The sequence below is a fragment of the Lithobates pipiens genome, unplaced genomic scaffold, assembly GCF_037356315.1.
Source record: "Lithobates pipiens isolate NorthernLeopardFrog02 unplaced genomic scaffold, aLitPip1_a1.2 Scaffold_13, whole genome shotgun sequence".
Taxonomy (NCBI): Eukaryota; Metazoa; Chordata; class Amphibia; order Anura; family Ranidae; genus Lithobates; species Lithobates pipiens.
Genome location: NW_027507718.1, coordinates 547,186,301 through 547,205,096, shown reverse-complemented (window position 1 = coordinate 547,205,096; position 18,796 = coordinate 547,186,301). Strand labels below are relative to the sequence as shown.

The 18,796-nt window shown below is 46.6% G+C and overlaps 1 protein-coding gene across 1 annotated transcript in view; it reads right to left on the bottom strand.

Moving 5' to 3' along the window:
• Nucleotides 1-586: 586 nt before the first annotated feature.
• LOC143975813 (uncharacterized) overlaps nt 587-18,796 on the bottom strand; it is a 37,991-nt gene continuing 19,781 nt past the window's right edge. The window contains exon 2 of the mRNA XM_077478365.1: nt 587-1,001. The gene's annotated coding sequence lies outside the window, so the exon portion shown is untranslated. The remainder of the gene's footprint in view (nt 1,002-18,796) is intronic.

The following is an 18,796-nucleotide window of genomic DNA, read 5'->3' as shown; positions in this document are numbered from 1 at the left end:
TTATTGAATTTTCCTGAAGCTTGCTTAAAGAGGAAGTAAACCCTGTTGGGATTGCAGTCAGCGCTCACCTCCTGCTGCGTGGCCCAGCCATCCACACACCACGGACAGGCCCGGACTGGCCATAGGGCAGACTGGGCATTTGCTAGGTGGGCCAGGGCCGCCCGCTCCATAGCATGTTGCTGTTTAGGCCGCACAGTGGGAAGTAAGCGGCAACCCCGGCCTGAACATGGTTAACACAGGCCGTGACCGCCGCTCGCCTCTACCGACCACGGACCACTACCGGTCCGCAGCCCGGGGGTTGGGGACCCCTGCTCTTTAAGATCCTGTCCCAGGTTGGCTCTCCTCTCTCCCCTTCTACTTCTTCGTGGCCACAGAGAGGGAAGGGAGTAGTGGCGCTGGGAGAAGTGGAGTGCGCTTCCTCTAGTGTTCGGAGGGTGACAGTGCTGGTTGCGCTGGCTCACTCGCCCAGGGGTTGGGTACTCCTGCTTTTCACAATAAAAAGTAAGTCAAAATAATTAAGAAAGAGGGTTTGAGTAAAATGCATTTATTTATGTGTCAAGTTTTGCTGATCACAAAAAAAAATTGATTTATTATAGAAAATACACAGCATCAAAATCAAAAGCACAGAAGAAAAAAAATACCTAAACAAGCACCACATAATGCAGGTGTTTAGTTTACTATTCTTTTATTTATTAACTACTGAATTATATCTGAGTGGAGTGCAGAGTGTTAAAGAAGATATTTTCTAAACATAATACAGTTGGTGACTTTGTATGAAATACACCCAGCTCTGTGTATCAGATATGGTTTTGGTTACAATTTATAATCACATTCTCTATATAGAGAGAGAGAGAAAAAATAATCATAGTTATATAGTAACATTATAGTTACATCATCTAAGCATAAAGGTTCCCCATCCACATAAACAGAGGAAGTTATCATTTCAGAGGTTATATTGATGATTTCAATCCATCCAAGCTCTTGGCTATTCGGCCTTCCATCTAAAAAAAAACATTAAAAAATAGAAAAAAATATTATAATATAATCTGAAAGTGTGTGTGGTCATGTGTACCAAGTGTACTGTAAATATACAGAACCTATACCACTTTTTATAAATATTATTCATATCTGATTAATACTCTAACTCTGCGTATTGATCACTGGATGTGGATTCATTATTGTGAAAAATAATAATTGTAATAAATAATAAATGAATAACTAAGTTGTATGTATTTAAAGATATAACTCCATTTTGACCCATATTACATCTGTGGTAGGGCTAAATCATCCAACAGTTCTTTGTACTTTTCTGAGATCGCAAGAAATCTTCATACCGTACCCCTTCCCCCTTTCTTAACCCCTTCCTGTTGGCCGTATGCATTAATGCAGCCTCTTGGCCAGTGGGCCTTAACGGCGAGAGGCCACATATATGCGTGCCTAAAGATAAACAGAGCTGTGCCTAAAGTGTGTGGCCTGCGTGCTCCCAGCACAGTTACAGGCATCGAATGGAAAGCTCCCAATCTCTGTTTGCGATCGGGAGCTTTCTGATCATGGGATGAATTAGAGCGACGACTGTGAGCCAGGCCTTCTCATCCAACATCAGTGCCTGACCTCACAAATGCTCTTCTGGAAGAATGGTCAAACATTCCCATAGACACCCTCCTAAACCTTGTGGACGGCCTTCCCAGAGGAGTTGAAGCTGTTATAGCTGCAAAGGGCGGAGCCAACTTCAATATAAACACACCAAAGACTATGTGGTTATATCGGGACCACGGCTGCAGCTGTCAGGGGGTGGAGCTACCTGGTGAATTAATTGACCATATATGGACAATGGCCCTACAAGGGGGAGGTCACATCCCTCACTCTCTATCCTGAAGATCCCCCGACCTGTGTCACCACATAAGCCAGTGGGAGAGAAGTGGAGGTAAGCCGGAAGTACTGCAGGGGGTGGTGGGGATCAGAGGAGTAGCAGTGGGCTTGAATCCTGGACAGGGAGGGAGATGCTGCAGGGGTGAAGGGGTGACTATAAGAAACCACCCTGTCTTGTGTCTCCCTCTGCAACAGCTGAAAGCTGGTGAGAAGGAGAGGAGGAGATAGCAGCTTTCAGCTGTTGCAGAGGGAGACACACAATGGAATTGGTTCTTATAAGAGCCCCCCCTGCCGCACCGATCACTCCTCTTCTGACCACTTCTAAATACTAGGCTGCCTGGGTCCCTTGTCCCCAGGCATACCTGGCCGACCCCGTGTGCACACCTATGAACAATAGCAAATCTAGCCCCACACCTACTGTAGATTTAGGTGACTATGTAGAAACACAAGTGAAAGTAAGATAACCTACCCCTTACCTTCTTGCTGGGAGAGAAAGTCCATATTTAGAAATGATGTATTCATATATCTCATGCCTCACTTGAGTACACATTATTATCAAACAGACTGGGAAACGGACCAAGACTGGGATGCAATTAAAGTTCATGTGCGTGTAAAGGCAGGTGTCCCAATACTTTTGGTAATATAGTGTATGTATGTATATTCAGCAACTTTGGAGTTTCCTGTTGAGGCTCAGTTCATTCGGTTTTGGCTTGCTGTTACTGAAAATAACAGTTATTGCAAATAACAATTAATAGAGCTTCCTGGATCGAGCCTTTAACCTCTATGGATGAAGGACATAGGTAGGTGTGTAGTGTTAAATAGACAGATAATCACTGCTGTTTGATAATAATGTGTACTCAAGTGAGGCATGAGATATATGTAAGGGGTAGGTTATCCTACTTTAACTTGTGTTTCTACATAGTCATCTAAATCTACAGTAGGTGTCGGGCTAGATTTGTCGAGACGGACTGGGGGTAGTACTCTACCAAGAACACAAAGGGTCTTTGCGACCTGACGCCTATGTGAGTCAAAGCCTGATTCCTGCGGAAAAGAACTATCTGACTCATAAGATGGAGTTTCTGGCCCTGAAGTGGGCAGTGGTAGACAAGCTTAAAGACTACTTGTACGAGGCTGAGTTTGTAGTGAAGACGGACAACAACCCCCTCACCTACTTTCTCAATACTGGCAAAGCTGGATGCCACTGGCCACAGGTGGCTCGCAGCCCTTTCGGCTTTTACCTTTAGCCTGAAATACAGACCAGGAGTTGGCAACTGTGATGCAGACGCTCTATCCAGAAGATCTCACGACCCCCTGAGTTCTCCAGAAGACTGGACTCAACTCACTCCAGAAGAAGGAGTCAGAGCCCTATGTGAGGGGACAAGTCACTATGGGAAAGGAGGGGCCAGAGCCGAAGTTGTAGGAGTGTCTGCAGCAGGAGTCCTCAGATGTTATTGTGATGTCTCTCAAGTGGTGCAAGAAGTCCTTCCCAAGCTGTCCAGGAAGGATCTTAGGAAGGATCAGGAAGAAGACCCATTGTGTGGACTGGTGAAAAAGGCACTGGAATGTCAACAACCCAATGTACTTCAGAAGAGTCCTTGCAAGGAAGCCAAGCTGCTACGATTCAGGCCGCGTACACACGGGCGGACTGTTCGCCCAACCTTGTTCGGCAAACAGTTTCATCAAACAGTCCGCTCAAAATTTGCATGAGCGGACTTGCCCACACACGAGCGGACTGTTTGACGAACAAGGTTGGGCAAACAGTTCGCTCAACTTTTGAAATGAACGGACTCGCCCACGTAAGGCGGAGGCAAATCCGCCCATTTCGAGCGCGTGTACAGGTAGGCGGGGCCCGCGAAGGAGACGTCGCGGGCTCCGCCGCCTGGAATGGGCTTAAAGGGGAACCCCAACGCCGAAAAAAATCGGCGTGGGGGTTCCCCCCAAGTCCACACCAGACCCTTGTCCGAGCACGCTACCCGGCCGGCCAGGAAAGGGGGGCGAGCGAGCGCGCCCCCCCTCCTGAGCCGTACCAGGCCGCGTGCCCTCAACATGGGGGGTGCCTTGGGGAAGGGGGGGCCGCGCGGCCCCCCCACCCCAAAGCACCTTGTCCCCATGTTGATGAGGACAAGGGCCTCTTCCCGACAACCCTGGCCGTTGGTTGTCGGGGTCTGCGGGCGGGGGGCTTATCGGAATCCGGGAGCCCCCTTTAAGAAGGGGGCCCCCGGATACCGGCCCCCCACCCTATGTGAATGAGTATGGGGTACAATGTACCCCTACCCATTCACCTGTAAAATAAAAGTACAATAAAAAACACAACACAGAGAAAAAATATTTTATTGCACAGCTCCGGGGGTCTTCCGTCTTCGGGGGTCTTCTCGCCGGACTCCTCCGCTATGTGTGTGTAGCTCTTTTGCTAGCGGAGGAGTCCGGCTTTCTTCCTCCCCGCCGCCGGCCTCTTCTCCCGACTTCGGGGGTCTTGTCCCCCTCTTCGGTTCTTCTGCCGGGCCACCGCGCCTGGTCCGGTGGCCCGGTCTTCTGTCGCCGTCTTCCGTTCTTCTGTCGCCGCCTTCGGTTCTTCTGCCGGGCCACCGCGCCTTCTTGTAGCTCTTTTACAGGCGGTGGCCCGGTCTTCTGTCGCCGCCGCCGCCGCCTTCCGTTCTTGTTCTTCTTCTTGTTCTTCTTCTTCTTCTCCTGGAGATGTTGACTCGACGATCTCTCCGGCCGGAATGCCAGGGACACGCTCCGCTGCCACTTATATAGTGACAATGGGGCGGTGTCACATGGTATATGTCACATGGGTTGGTCACATGGGTTGATGTCACATGGGGACTATGACATCGTAAGGGGGCGGGGTCACCATGTGACCAACCCATGTGACATATACCATGTGACACCGCCCCATTGTCACTATATAAGTGACCGCACAGCGCGGCTCTGGCATTCCGGCCGGAGAGCTCGTCGAGTCAACATCTCCAGGAGAAGAAGAAGAAGAACAAGAAGAAGAACAAGAACGGAAGGCGGCGGCGGCGGCGACGACGACAGCGGCGACAGAAGACCGGGCCACCGCCTGTAAAAGAGCTACAAGAAGGCGCGGTGGCCCGGCAGAAGAACCGAAGAGGGGGACAAGACCCCCGAAGTCGGGAGAAGAGGCCGGCGGCGGGGAGGAAGAAAGCCGGACTCCTCCGCTAGCAAAAGAGCTACACACACATAGCGGAGGAGTCCGGCGAGAAGACCCCCGAAGACGGAAGACCCCCGGAGCTGTGCAATAAAATATTTTTTCTCTGTGTTGTGTTTTTTATTGTACTTTTATTTTACAGGTGAATGGGTAGGGGTACATTGTACCCCATACTCATTCACATAGGGTGGGGGGCCGGTATCCGGGGGCCCCCTTCTTAAAGGGGGCTCCCGGATTCCGATAAGCCCCCCGCCCGCAGACCCCGACAACCAACGGCCAGGGTTGTCGGGAAGAGGCCCTTGTCCTCATCAACATGGGGACAAGGTGCTTTGGGGTGGGGGGGCCGCGCGGCCCCCCCTTCCCCAAGGCACCCCCCATGTTGAGGGCACGCGGCCTGGTACGGCTCAGGAGGGGGGGCGCGCTCGCTCGCCCCCCTTTCCTGGCCGGCCGGGTAGCGTGCTCGGACAAGGGTCTGGTGTGGACTTGGGGGGAACCCACACGCCGATTTTTTTCGGCGTTGGGGTTCCCCTTTAAGCCCATTCCAGGCGGCGGGGCCCGCGACGTCTCCTTCGCGGGCCCCGCCTACCTGTACACGCGCTCGAAATGGGCGGACTTTCCGAGCGGGAACAGTCCGCTCATTTCGAAAGTACAGCGGACAAGCCCACACACGGGCGGACTGTTCGCTCAAACACAGTTTCAGCGGACAGTTTTTCGGAATTTCCGAAAGACTTTGTCCGTCCAACTGTCCGCTGAAACTGTCCGCTGAAAGCCCACACACGAGCGGACTGTCCGCCCAAACACTGTTCAGCGGACAAGGTTGGGCGAACAGTCCGCCCGTGTGTACGCGGCCTCAGAAGAAAAGTGGCAGTTGCTCCTGCCGAAAAAAAACTGAGAAAGGGTACTAATTACTGTACATGAGGGGGGGTGTTTTATGTGGCGCTAACTAAAATATCACTCAATGTGTACTAACCAAAACAATATAAATATGGAAATATAGAGAAATATATATAATAAATGAATACAGTGCATATAAATGTGCCAAAAAATAGTAAAACTAGTGCAACACAGTAAAGTGTATAAAGTATCAATACCAATAGTAAAGTGCATCAAACATAACGATATGATAAAATTGAATCAATCAATAGGTCCATGCAATGGTGCAAAAGGTGCAAATTGTATAAAAGTTATTTTTGCCAAAAACAATCTTAAAAACTCCAATAAGGTTAAAAAATCCAGTGCAAAGTGCAAAAATGTAAACAAACAGTCCACTTAGAAACATGTGCAGTCCGTTCAACAGATGATGGTAATCATGCAATGTGAATGATGAGTGCAATATACACCGTTCCTTAAACCTTCAGTGCTTTAGGTGCACCCCTTGTTTCCCCCAGCCTCTCACCTCTAATAAAGGTCCCTAAGGACCGAATCACGCTTGAGGGGTGGTTGGTAAACAATCTTCCACCTCTTATAAAAACAACCTCCGGACCATCAGTTATTTCCTCCAATATCCACACTCCGGTTCATATATAAGAGAATAAGGGGGCCTCCAATGAGTAGTACAGTTAATTCACTTTATTGATAAAAATATCCACACTTCCATTTAAACGTAGAGATTCACAAATATAAACAGCGGTGCTTCCGGTCTCGGCCATGACCGGAAGTGACCGGAAGTGACGAACGACACCTCAACTCCTCCCTGACGCGTTACGTCACATACCACGTGCCTTTCTCAAAGGGTGTGGATATTGACATTCTACATTGGAACGACAGTGCAAACTCTGTAACCACCTATTTGCTATATTTTCAGTAAAAGTATTCCTAAGAGTACAAGTGTGTGGTTTACTGTCTTTCCTCACTTGTGGAGCCAGAGGATCCTGAGGGATGGACACAGGTACATTATACTGTTTACACTGTACTGTATTATTATTGCCCCACAGCTGTGCCAAGAGGACAGAGTCATTCAGAAGGGGGGTTTCTCAGTAGAGTGCAGGCCCAATTCAAATCAGCAGCTCCTTCAGGGGTCAGTGCTACACATATATGGTCAATTAATTCACCAGGTGGCCCCACCCCCGGACAGGTGCAGCCGTGGTCTCCATATATTACCACTTGAACACAATCACATTCAGAATATATAAGAAGGCCAGTATGGTGGGCTGTAATTATGGGAGGAGCCCGGAGGGTATTTAACCAGACCACCCACAAGGGTCTGTGTCGGTTCCAGTGAGCGGTATTGCATGTCAGGGGGCGACTCTTCTCAGCTCACCTCGTGTTCATCAGTCCATGCATTCAATCTCAGGTACACTCCGGCTTCTTCGCTCGAGCTCTTCGTCGGTGGTTCCCACTCACGGTCGCAGGTAGTATCCGAACCTTTTCATACCATGGTTTATTATGCTTACTATCCTGCACCCCTTTCACAAAAACCTGCCTCTGAATTGTTAACGCTCTACATCATTCGGCACAGGTAGTACATTTGTAAGTTCCTTCTACCAAACATACGATTCATTCATGGATCCAAGCCTCCGAGTCGCTGTCGGTCGCTCTCCGATATCACTCGCCATAGGCTTCACTGGTTATAAAATTCAATGTCTATGGAGTTGCCATCTCATCCATTTTTGAGATAAACAGGTATTGTTTGTACGGGTCTCTGTGGCTGATTGGGGTGTAATTAAACCCAGCTGGTGCCTTTCCTGCACTTGACTAGCCTGGGGGAATGGGTGGTTGATAGGTGTTCGGTTTCACAGTAAGGAATGGCATACACTCTACAACCAATTCGTATCAGATACTCCTTACTACCAATTTATATCAGATTCATCTCATACATTTTTCAAACTGATTCTTATCAGATGCATTGCAGAGGCTGACTCGTTGTACTTTCGAGATCGGTCAAATATTTTCATTGATTGTCCCACGCTCGGACCGCTACACACTCGCTGTCGCTGGTAGGACTTTGTTGTTACCGCTGCTTCTAAACTCAAATCGTTACGTTATCATGTTCGTTTCGCAAAAGTCGCACTTGCGCTTCCGCAAGTCTTTCTATGTCATCTTTCATGTATTTCATACTTTCTACCCAACGTGGGTATACTCGAGCCAGTTGCAACCCCTACGAAACGTTCACTTCACGGTCGATACAGTCAGATCCGACATTTGAGCCAGTTAGTCACCTTGCATCTACGGCCGATTCGAATCTAGTCGCAACTTCGCTTCTATGTTTCGGATCCTCGGCAATCACAAGCCCCTTCAACCACCATCACCGATCCGAACCCAGCCATATCATCGGCGATACGGTCGGATCCAACATACGAGCCTCTCAGTCGCATCTGCGGAGGATTTGAGCCTTAGTCGCAGCATTGGCGAAACGATTCGAGTCCTTACCAGACACAAACTCTAACAACCGAGCTGAATCCTGTTTGACTCAAATGAGTCAAATCTTTCACAGACTATTCCACTGGTGCTTGCACCCAGCCCCGTTCAAACTAGTCACATCGACATTACAAATTCAGCAGTACTTTCGTTTCACTTTCTCAGTCTATCCATGCATGAACATACACAATTCCCTCCACCAGGGGCATTGATAGGTGTCAAAAAGAACAGGGGCTTCAGCCCAAAAGCCGATAGTGGCACTGCGGGGGGACCCGGGGTGGTCATGTCGCGGGTGTTTGGCAGAGCAATGGGGTTGTGTGGCAGGGGGGAAAGCTAACTTGCTGGTTGCTGCCTGGCTTACTAGTGCTGCCCATCAATGATGCATCAATGTATGACTCACCTACCTGACATACATACACTGACAGACAGTAGAGACATACATACACTGACCTCACCTTACCGGCTACCTGACATATATATACTACGCTGACCTGGCTAACTGACATACACTGAGCTCACCTACGACGAGTATTATATATACCTATGTTTAAGTCAGTATTAATCGTATGCAGGGAGCAAAAATAGAATATATGCATGGGCATTGTGCACACATATTCCCTTTGTGCAATTGTTGGAATCGAACATGAATTAATGTTATATATATAAAGTTCTACACATCTGTTTGTACAACCGAACTCAGCCATATTGATACTTGCAGTGCCACATGTTTAAAAGGTATAGAGGAATGTGGCACCAAACAGAATCTGCATAGCAAAGGAGTTATCTTCAGCCCACCTGGTGTGCACGAAGCTTCAAAGAGATTTAGGACAATGACGGCGCCGGTCTGTCTGTAAGGACAAGAGGGACCTTAGAGGGGCGTCCGAGATCGAATCACAAGATGTGAACCCAGTCGGAACAGTTGCAATTCATGGACAAACACTGCCCCCCAGAGGCCAATTATGACAGGACTGTCAGAGATATTTAGCCTGGGGGAGGAGATGCCCCAGAGATGCGGATTGGTCCACAGGCAAAGGAAGGTGGGTAATGGGGTGTGGCTGAGGTGTGTTTATCAAAAAGGGTTTCATCAATGAGATCTGCCTCTCATTCCATCATGAGGCTCAGCCGCAAAGATCTGATAAGTATTGCTTGTATTGTATTCTGATTGTATGCTATGTATTCTTGTAACTTCTATTGATACCCCATGCAAGATTTCTTATTTCCTTGGGAAATAAAGTAGATTTGATTGATCCTAGACCGTGTATTTGGTTTCATAGCTAATTGTTATAGTATTGTGATATTAACGATAACATGTGCTCAGAGTATAGATAGACTAACTAAACTATAGGGACTAGACAAAGTAATACATACAGTGCCTTGCGAAAGTATTCGGCCCCCTTGAACTTTTCAACCTTTTGCCACATTTCAGGTTTCAAACATAAAGATATAACATTTTAATTTTTTGTGAAGAATCACCAACAAGTGGGACACAATTGTGAAGTGGAACGAAATCTATTGGATATTTTAAACTTTTTTAGCAAAGAAAAAACTGAAAAGTGGTGCGTGCAAAATTATTCGGCCCCTTTACTTTCAGTGCAGCAAACTCACTCCAGAAGTTCAGCGAGGATCTCTGAATGATCCAATGTTGTCCTAAATGACTGATGGTGATAAATAGAATCCACCTGTGTGTAATCAAGTCTCTGTATAAATGCCCCTGCTCTGTGATAGTCTCAGGGTTCTGTTGAAAGCGCAGAGAGCATTATGAAGACCAAGGAACACACCAGGCAGGTCCGTAATACTGTTGTGGAGAAGTTTAAAGCCGGATTTGGATACAAAAAGATTTCCCAAGCTTTAAACATCCCAAGGAGCACTGTGCAAGCCATCATTTTGAAATGGAAGGAGTATCAGACCACTGCAAATCTACCAAGACCTGGCCGTCCCTCTAAACTTTCAGCTCAGACAAGGAGAAGACTGATCAGAGATGCAGCCAAGAGGCCCATGATCACTCTGGATGAACTGCAGAGAACTACAGCTGAGGTGGGAGAGTCTGTCCATAGGACAACAATCAGTCGTACACTGCACAAATCTGCCCTTTATGGAAGAGTGGCAAGAAGAAAGCCATTTCTCAAAGATACCCATAAAAAGTCTCGTCTAAAGTTTGCCACAAGCCACCTGGGAGACACACCAAACATGTGGAAGAAGGTGCTCTGCTCAGATGAAACCAAAATCCAACTTTTTGCCCACAATGCAAAACGATATGTTTGGCGTAAAAGCAACATAGCTCATCACCCTCAACACACCACCCCCACTGTCACACATGGTGGTGGCAGCATCATGGTTTGGGCTTTTCTTCAGCAGGGACAGGGAAGATGGTTAAAATTGAGGGGAAGATGGATGCAGCCAAATACAGGACCATTCTGGATGAAAACCTGTTGGAGTCTGCAAAAGACCTGAAACTGGGACGGAGATTTATCTTCCAACAAGACAATGATCCCAAACATACAGCAAAATCTACAAAGGAATGGTTCACAAATAAACGTATCCAGGTGTTAGAATGGCCAAGTCAAAGTCCAGACCTGAATCCAATCGAGAATCTGTGGAAAGAGCTGAAAACTGCTGTTCACAAACGCTCTCCATCCAACCTCACTGAGCTCCAGCTGTTTTGCAAGGAAGAATGGGCAAGAATTTCAGTCTCTCGATGTGCAAAACTGATAGAGACACCCCAAGCGACTTGCAGCTGTAATCGCAGCAAAAGGTGGCTCTACAAAGTATTAACGCAAGGGGGCCCAATCATTTTGCACGCCCCACTTTTCATTTTTTTATTAGTTAAAAAAGTTTCAAAAATCCAATAGATTTCGTTCCACTTCACAATTGTGTCCCACTTGTTGGTGATTCTTCACAAAAAATAAACATTTTATATCTGTATGTTTGAAGCCTGAAATGTGGCAAAAGGTTGAAAAGTTCAAGGGGGCCGAATACTTTCACAAGGCACTGTAACTGATAATAATATTAGGATGTATTTATCAGTTACTTCAGCAATGCACACACCAAAACACATTGGCAGAAGCGTAAACTTAGACTCAATTAAAAAAATATGCATACAAAATTTTTTAATAAGTTGTATTTTTATTATACTTAAAACAAAGTCATCAACATCCAATATATGGGTGGGAGAGAGTCCCCCCCATACACCATCCATATAAACATTCCTCCCCTCCTTATACACCATCCATATATACAGTCCTCCCCCATACACCATCCATACATACAGTCCTACCCCCTCATACACCATCCATATATACAGTCCTACCCCTTATACACCATCCATATATACAGTCCTCCCCCCATACACCATCCACATATACAGTCCTCCCCCATACACCATCCATATATACAGTCCTCCCCCCTCATACACCATCCATATATACAGTCCTCCCCCATACACCATCCATACATACAGTCCTCCCCCATACACCATCCATACATACAGTCCTACCCCCTCATACACCATCCATATATACAGTCCTCCCCCATACACCATCCATACATACAGTCCTACCCCCTCATACACCATCCATATATACAGTCCTACCCCTTATACACCATCCATATATACAGTCCTCCCCCCATACACCATCCACATATACAGTCCTCCCCCATACACCATCCATATATACAGTCCTACCCCCTCATACACCATCCATATATACAGTCCTCCCCCCATACACCATCCATATATACAGTCCTCCCCCCATACACCATCCATATATGCAGTCCTCCTCTCCCATACACCATCCATATATTCAGTCCTCCCCCATACGCCAACCATATATACAGTCCTCCCCCCGTACACCATCCATATATACAGTCCTCCCCCATAGGCCAACCATATATACAGTCCTCCCCTCCTTATAGACCATCCATATATACAGGCCTCCCACCGTACACCATCCATATATACAGTCCTCCCTCCGTACACCATCCATATACATAGTCTTCCCCCCCATACACCATCCATATACAGTCCTCCCCGATACACCATCCATATATACAGTCCCCCCCCCCCATACACCATCCATATATACAGTCCTCCCCCATAGGCCAACCATATATAGAGTTCTCCCCTTCTTATACACCATCCATATATATACAGGCCCCCCCATACACCATCCATATATACAGTCCCCCATACACCATCCATATATACAGTCCTCCCCTTCTTTTACACCATCCATATATACAGTCCTCCCCCCTTATACACCATCCATACAGTCCTCCCCCCTTATACACCATCCATATATACAGTCCTCCCCCCCATACACCATCCATATATACAGTCCCACCCATACACCATCCATATATACAGTCCTCCCCCTCATACACCATCCATATATACAATCATCCCCCCTTATACACCATATATATATATATATATATATATATATATATATATATATATATATATATATATATATATATATACAGTCCTTCCCCCATACACCATCCATATATACAGTCCCCCCCATACACCATCCATATATACAGTCCTCCCCCCGTACACCATCCATATATACAGTCCACCCCCCTTACACCACCCATATATACAGTCCTTCCCCCCATACACCATCCATATATACAGTCCTCTCCCCCCCATACACCATCCATATATACAGCCCCCCATGCATATATACAGTCCTCCTCCCCCATACACCATCCATATATACAGTCCCCCCATACACCATCCATATAAACAATCCCCCCTCATACACCATCCATATATACAGTCCTCCCCCATAGGCCAACCATATATACAGTCCTCCCCTCCTTATACACCATCCATATATACAGTCCTCTCCCCCGTGCACCATCCATATATACAGTCCTCTCCCCATACACCATCCATATATACAGCCTTCCCCCATAGGCCAACCATATATACAGTCCTCCCCTCCCCATACACCATCCATATATACAGTCCTCCTCCCCATACACCATCCATATATACAGTCATCCCCCCATACACCATCCATATATACAGTCCCCCCCATACACCATCCATATATACAGTCCACCCCTCCTTCTACACCATCCATATATACAGTCCTCCCCCCCATACACCATCCATATATACAGTCCTCCCCTCATACACCATCCATATATACAGTCCCCCCCATACACCATCCATACATACAGTCCTACCCCCTCATACACCATCCATATATACAGTCCTACCCCTTATACACCATCCATATATACAGTCCTCCCCCCATACACCATCCACATATACAGTCCTCCCCCATACACCATCCATATATACAGTCCTACCCCCTCATACACCATCCATATATACAGTCCTCCCCCATACACCATCCATACATACAGTCCTCCTCCCCATACACCATCCATATATACAGTCCCCCCCATACACCATCCATATATACAGTCCTTCCCTCCTTATACACCACCCATATATACAGTCCTCCCCCATACACCATCCATATATACAGTCCTCCCCCCATACACCATCCATATATACAGTCCTCCCCCATAGGCCAACCATATATATAGTCCTTACCCCCTTACGCCATCCATACACCATCCATATATACAGTCCTCCCCCTTATACACCATCCATATACACAGTCCTCCCCCTTATACACCATCCATATATACAGTCCTCCCCCCATACACCATCCATATACAGTCCTCCCCCCATACACCATCCATATATACAGTCTCCCCCATACGCCAACCATATATAGATACCCCCATTACACCATCCATATATACAGTCCTCCCCTCCTTATACACATCCATATATACAGTCACCCCCATACACCATCCATATATACATTCACCCCCATACACCATCCATATATACAGTCCTCCCCATACACCATCCATATATACAGTCCTCCCCCCTACACCGTCCACATATACAGTCCCCCCCATACACCATCCATATATACAGTCCTCCCCTCTCATACACCATCCATATATACAGTCCCCCCCCCCAATACAGCATTCATATATACAGTCCCCCATACACCATCCATATATACAGTTTCCCCCCATACACCATCCATATATACAGTCCCCCTCCCCATACACCATCCATATGTACAGATCCCCCCTCATACACCATCCATATATACAGTCCTCTCCCCTCATACACCATCCATATATACAGTCCTCTCCCCTCATACACCATCCATATATACAGCTCCCCTCCCCATACACCATCCATATTTACAGTCCTCCCCCATACACATCCATATATACAGTCCCCCCCCCCCATACACCATCCATATATACAGTCCTCCACCATAGGACAACCATATATACAGTCCTCCCCCCATACACCATCCATATATACAGTCCCCCTATACACCATCCATATATACAGTCCCCCATACACCATCCATATATACGGTCCTCCCCCCATACACCATCCATATATACAGTCCTCCCCTTATACACCAGCCACAGAGGACATTCGATTGGTACTGTGGAAATAGTTGCACCAGTCTGCGCCGGAAGGCCATGATGGCCAGCGACTTGGGCCTGCTTTATTTGTAATATTGGCTGTGGCTTGGTTATCTGTGGCAACGTCATTGTTTGTTCTGCCAGTTGCTGCACCAGACTTGAGCTGCTGCAGCAATGGGGTAGAGTTCGAACAAAGAGGAGGACTAACTGAACCCGGGAATGAAGAGGATTTCTGATGGCCATGGCCCTGTAAACCAAAGACGGCCAAAAATTGAGGCAAGGACCTGTAGAGGCTGTGGCGTCCATGACTACCTCAGTTGAAGGAGGGAGATGCTGATGAAAAGAACATTGGGGCGGGTAGCTGAAGTCGGGTATACTAAGTAGGAATGTTGCGATCTGTAGTTAATTGACGTGGGTTCGGTTTCCTAACACTTGCACTGCCAGCAAGTATGGAGATTAGGCGACCTTGTCTGCGTATTGAAGGCTTGTGCGTCAAAAACAGAGTGAAGTGCACAGAAGTATGTGACAGTTGTTAACGCCTCAAATTCTGTATGTGAAGTAAAAATATGTAGTAAAAGAATGTTTAAGATAAAGGAGGAATCCCATTGAACTACATACCTGACTTTATGCCCTAGTTATGAAGGCGACTGGTTGGGGAAAGCAACAGAGAAAATGATGAGCAGCTGTGTTGCTACTGGAGACGATGAGTGGCAGTTTGAGCCACTTGCTGAAATGCTTGCAGCGATTGCAAGGAAGCGGCCTTATTTGAATTATAAATGGAATTATAAGTGTGTAGGTATGAGGTGAGCAGCCGTATTGCTACTGGACACGATTGGCAGTTTTGAGCCAAATGCAGAAAGACTTGCAGCGATTGCAAGAACGCAGCATTGTTGAAAGTTGAAAGAAAAGGTTATAGAGGAAATGTGCGCAACACTGAGCAAATTGGTGGAGGGCAGGGGCGTCGGTAGGGGGTGGCTAGTGGTGGCTGAAGCCTCGAATGTGACCCCGAAAAGCCCTAAGTGAAGTACATTTATTTCTTAATTACTAGCCCCGAGTCCCCACAGCGCCGCACTCATTAGGGGTGAGCGCGATGTTCAAGTCAAACATCGGGTGTTTGCCCGTTCGCCGAATAGCAAATTCGAAAGCCGCAGAACACCCTTTAAAAGTCTATGGGAGAAATCAAAAGTGCTAATTTTAAAGGTTAATATGCAGGTTATTGTCATAAAAAGGGCTACATAGTTAGTAAGGTTGAATAAAAACACCAGTCCATCCTGAGTGAGTGTCTACAGTTGTCCCTATCCCTGTACATTGCACACTCACATCACTCCCTACCCAAAGGGAGCCCACAATCCAAAGTCCCCATTCATATACTAGGGGCAAAAAAAGTTTTAAAAACTTGCATTTTTTTGGGAGCAGTGATTTTAATAATGCTTAAAGTGCAACAATAAAAGTGAAATATTCCTTTAACCACTTCAATACCGGGCATTTATACAGCTTTCTTACCAGACCAATTTTTATCTTTCAGCGCTCTCACACTTTGAATGCCAGTTACTCAGTCATGCAACACTGTACCCAAACAAAATTTTTATCATTTTTTTCATACAAATAGAGCTTTCTTTTGGTGGTATTTAATCACCACTGGGTTTTTTATTTTTTGCGGCATAAGTGAAAAAAGAGCGAAAATTTTGAAAAAAAAAACACTTTTTTTAGTTTCTATGATAAAATTTTGCAAATAAGTATTTTTTGTTCAGAAATTTGAGCCAAAATTTATACTGCTACATCTCTTTGGTAAAAATAAACCAAATTAGTGGATATTATTTAGTCTCTTTGAAAGTTATAGAGTCTACAAGCTGTGGTGCAAATCATTGAAAATTGATCACATCGGATCACACCTGATACACCGACAGCCTATCTCATTTCTTGAGGCTTTGAAATGTCAGAAAAGTACAAATCCCCCCCAAATGACCCCTTTTTGGAAAGTAGACAGTCCAAGGTATTTAGTAAGAGGCATGGTGATGGTTTTTTGAAGTTGTCATTTTTTCCCACAATTCTTGGGAAAAAGAAGAATGTTTTGTTTGTTTTTTTTTTTTTTTTACAAAATTGTCAAAATAACAAGTTATTTCTCATACATAGCATATGAATACTTCCAATTACACCCCAAAATACATTCTGCAACTCTTCCCCAGTATGGCAATACCACATGTGTGGGACTTTTACACAGGCTGGCCACACAGAGAGGTGCAAAATGCAGGGAGCACCGTCAGGGGTTCTAGAAGCAAAAATGACACCTCTAATTTCCTAACGACCTATTACATTTGTGAAGGCCCTGGAGCACCAGGACAGTAGAATTACCCACAAAATGACCCCATTTTGGAAAACAAACACCCTAAAGTATATTCTATGAAGCCTTATGAGTCTTTTGAGCGGTTAATTTTTTTACACAAGTCTTCAGAAAGCGTGGAAAGAAAATTAAAATCTTTTTTTTTTTTTTTACACAAAGTTGTCCATTTATAAGATATTTCTAACACATAGCATGTATGTAGCAAAAATCACACCCCAAAACACATTCTGCTACTCCTCCCGAGTATGGCGATACCACATGTGTGAGACTTTTACACAGCCTGGCCATATACAGAGCACCAACATGGAAGTGGTACCTTCAAGCGTTCTAGGAGCATAAATTACACATCTCATTTCGTTCCTACCTATCACAATTTTGAAGGTCCTGGAGCACCAGGACAATAGAATTAACCACAAAATGACCCCATTTTGGAAAACAAACCCCCAATGTGTATTCTATGAGGCATGGGCTGCAAATAGGTATTCGGATACTCCGACGGGCTGGTGACAGGTACTCGGGTACTCCGACGGGCTGGTGACAGGTACTCGGGTACTCCGACGGGCTGGTGACAGGTACTCGGGTACTCCGACGGGCTGGTTACAGGTACTCGGGTACTCCGCATTCAAGTACTCAGATGGGCTGTGACAGGTACTCGGGTACTCGGGTATTCCAACGGGCTGGTGACAGGTACTCGGGTACTCCGCATTCAAGTACTCAGATGAACTGTGACAGGTACTCAGGTACTCAGATGGGCTGTGACAGGTACTCGGGCCCTCAGATGAACTGTGACAGGTACTCAGGTACTCAGATGGGCTGTGACAGGTACTCGGGTACTCAGATGAACTGTGACAGGTACTCAGGTACTCAGATGGGCTGTGACAGGTACTCAGGTACTCAGATGGACTGTGACAGGTACTCGGGTACTCAGATGGGCGGTGACAGGTACTCGGGTACTCAGATGGGCTGGGACAGGTACTCGGGTACTCAGATGGGCTGGGACAGGTACTCGGATGGGCTGACAGGTGCTCAGGTACTCGGATACTCAGATGGACTATGACAGGTACTCGGGTACTCAGATGGGCTGTGACAGGTACTCGGTACTTAGATGGGCTGTGACAGGTACTCGGGTACTGGGGTACTCAGATGGGCTGACAGGTACTCAGATACTCAGGTACTCAGATGGGCTGGGACAGGTACTCGGGTACACAGATGGGCTGACAGATACTCGGGTACTCAGATGGGCTGGGACAGGTACTCAGGTACTCGGGTACTCAGATGGGCTGACAGGTACTTGGGTACTCAGATGGGCTGACAGGTACTCGGGTACTCAGATGGGCTGACAGGTACTCGGGTACTCAGATGGGCTGTGATGGGTGATGACAGGTACTTTGATGGGTGGTCCTCTTTATCAGGGGGGGGTAATCAGTGTGTGTTGGTGTACACTGAGCGGTAACGAGATGTTACCGCAATATCCGATCGTGTGTGAGGAGGAGAACCTGGTAACATCTTGTTACCACGGTTTGTTTACATTCTGTGACTGGCTGTGATTGGACACAGCCGGTCACGTTGTAAAG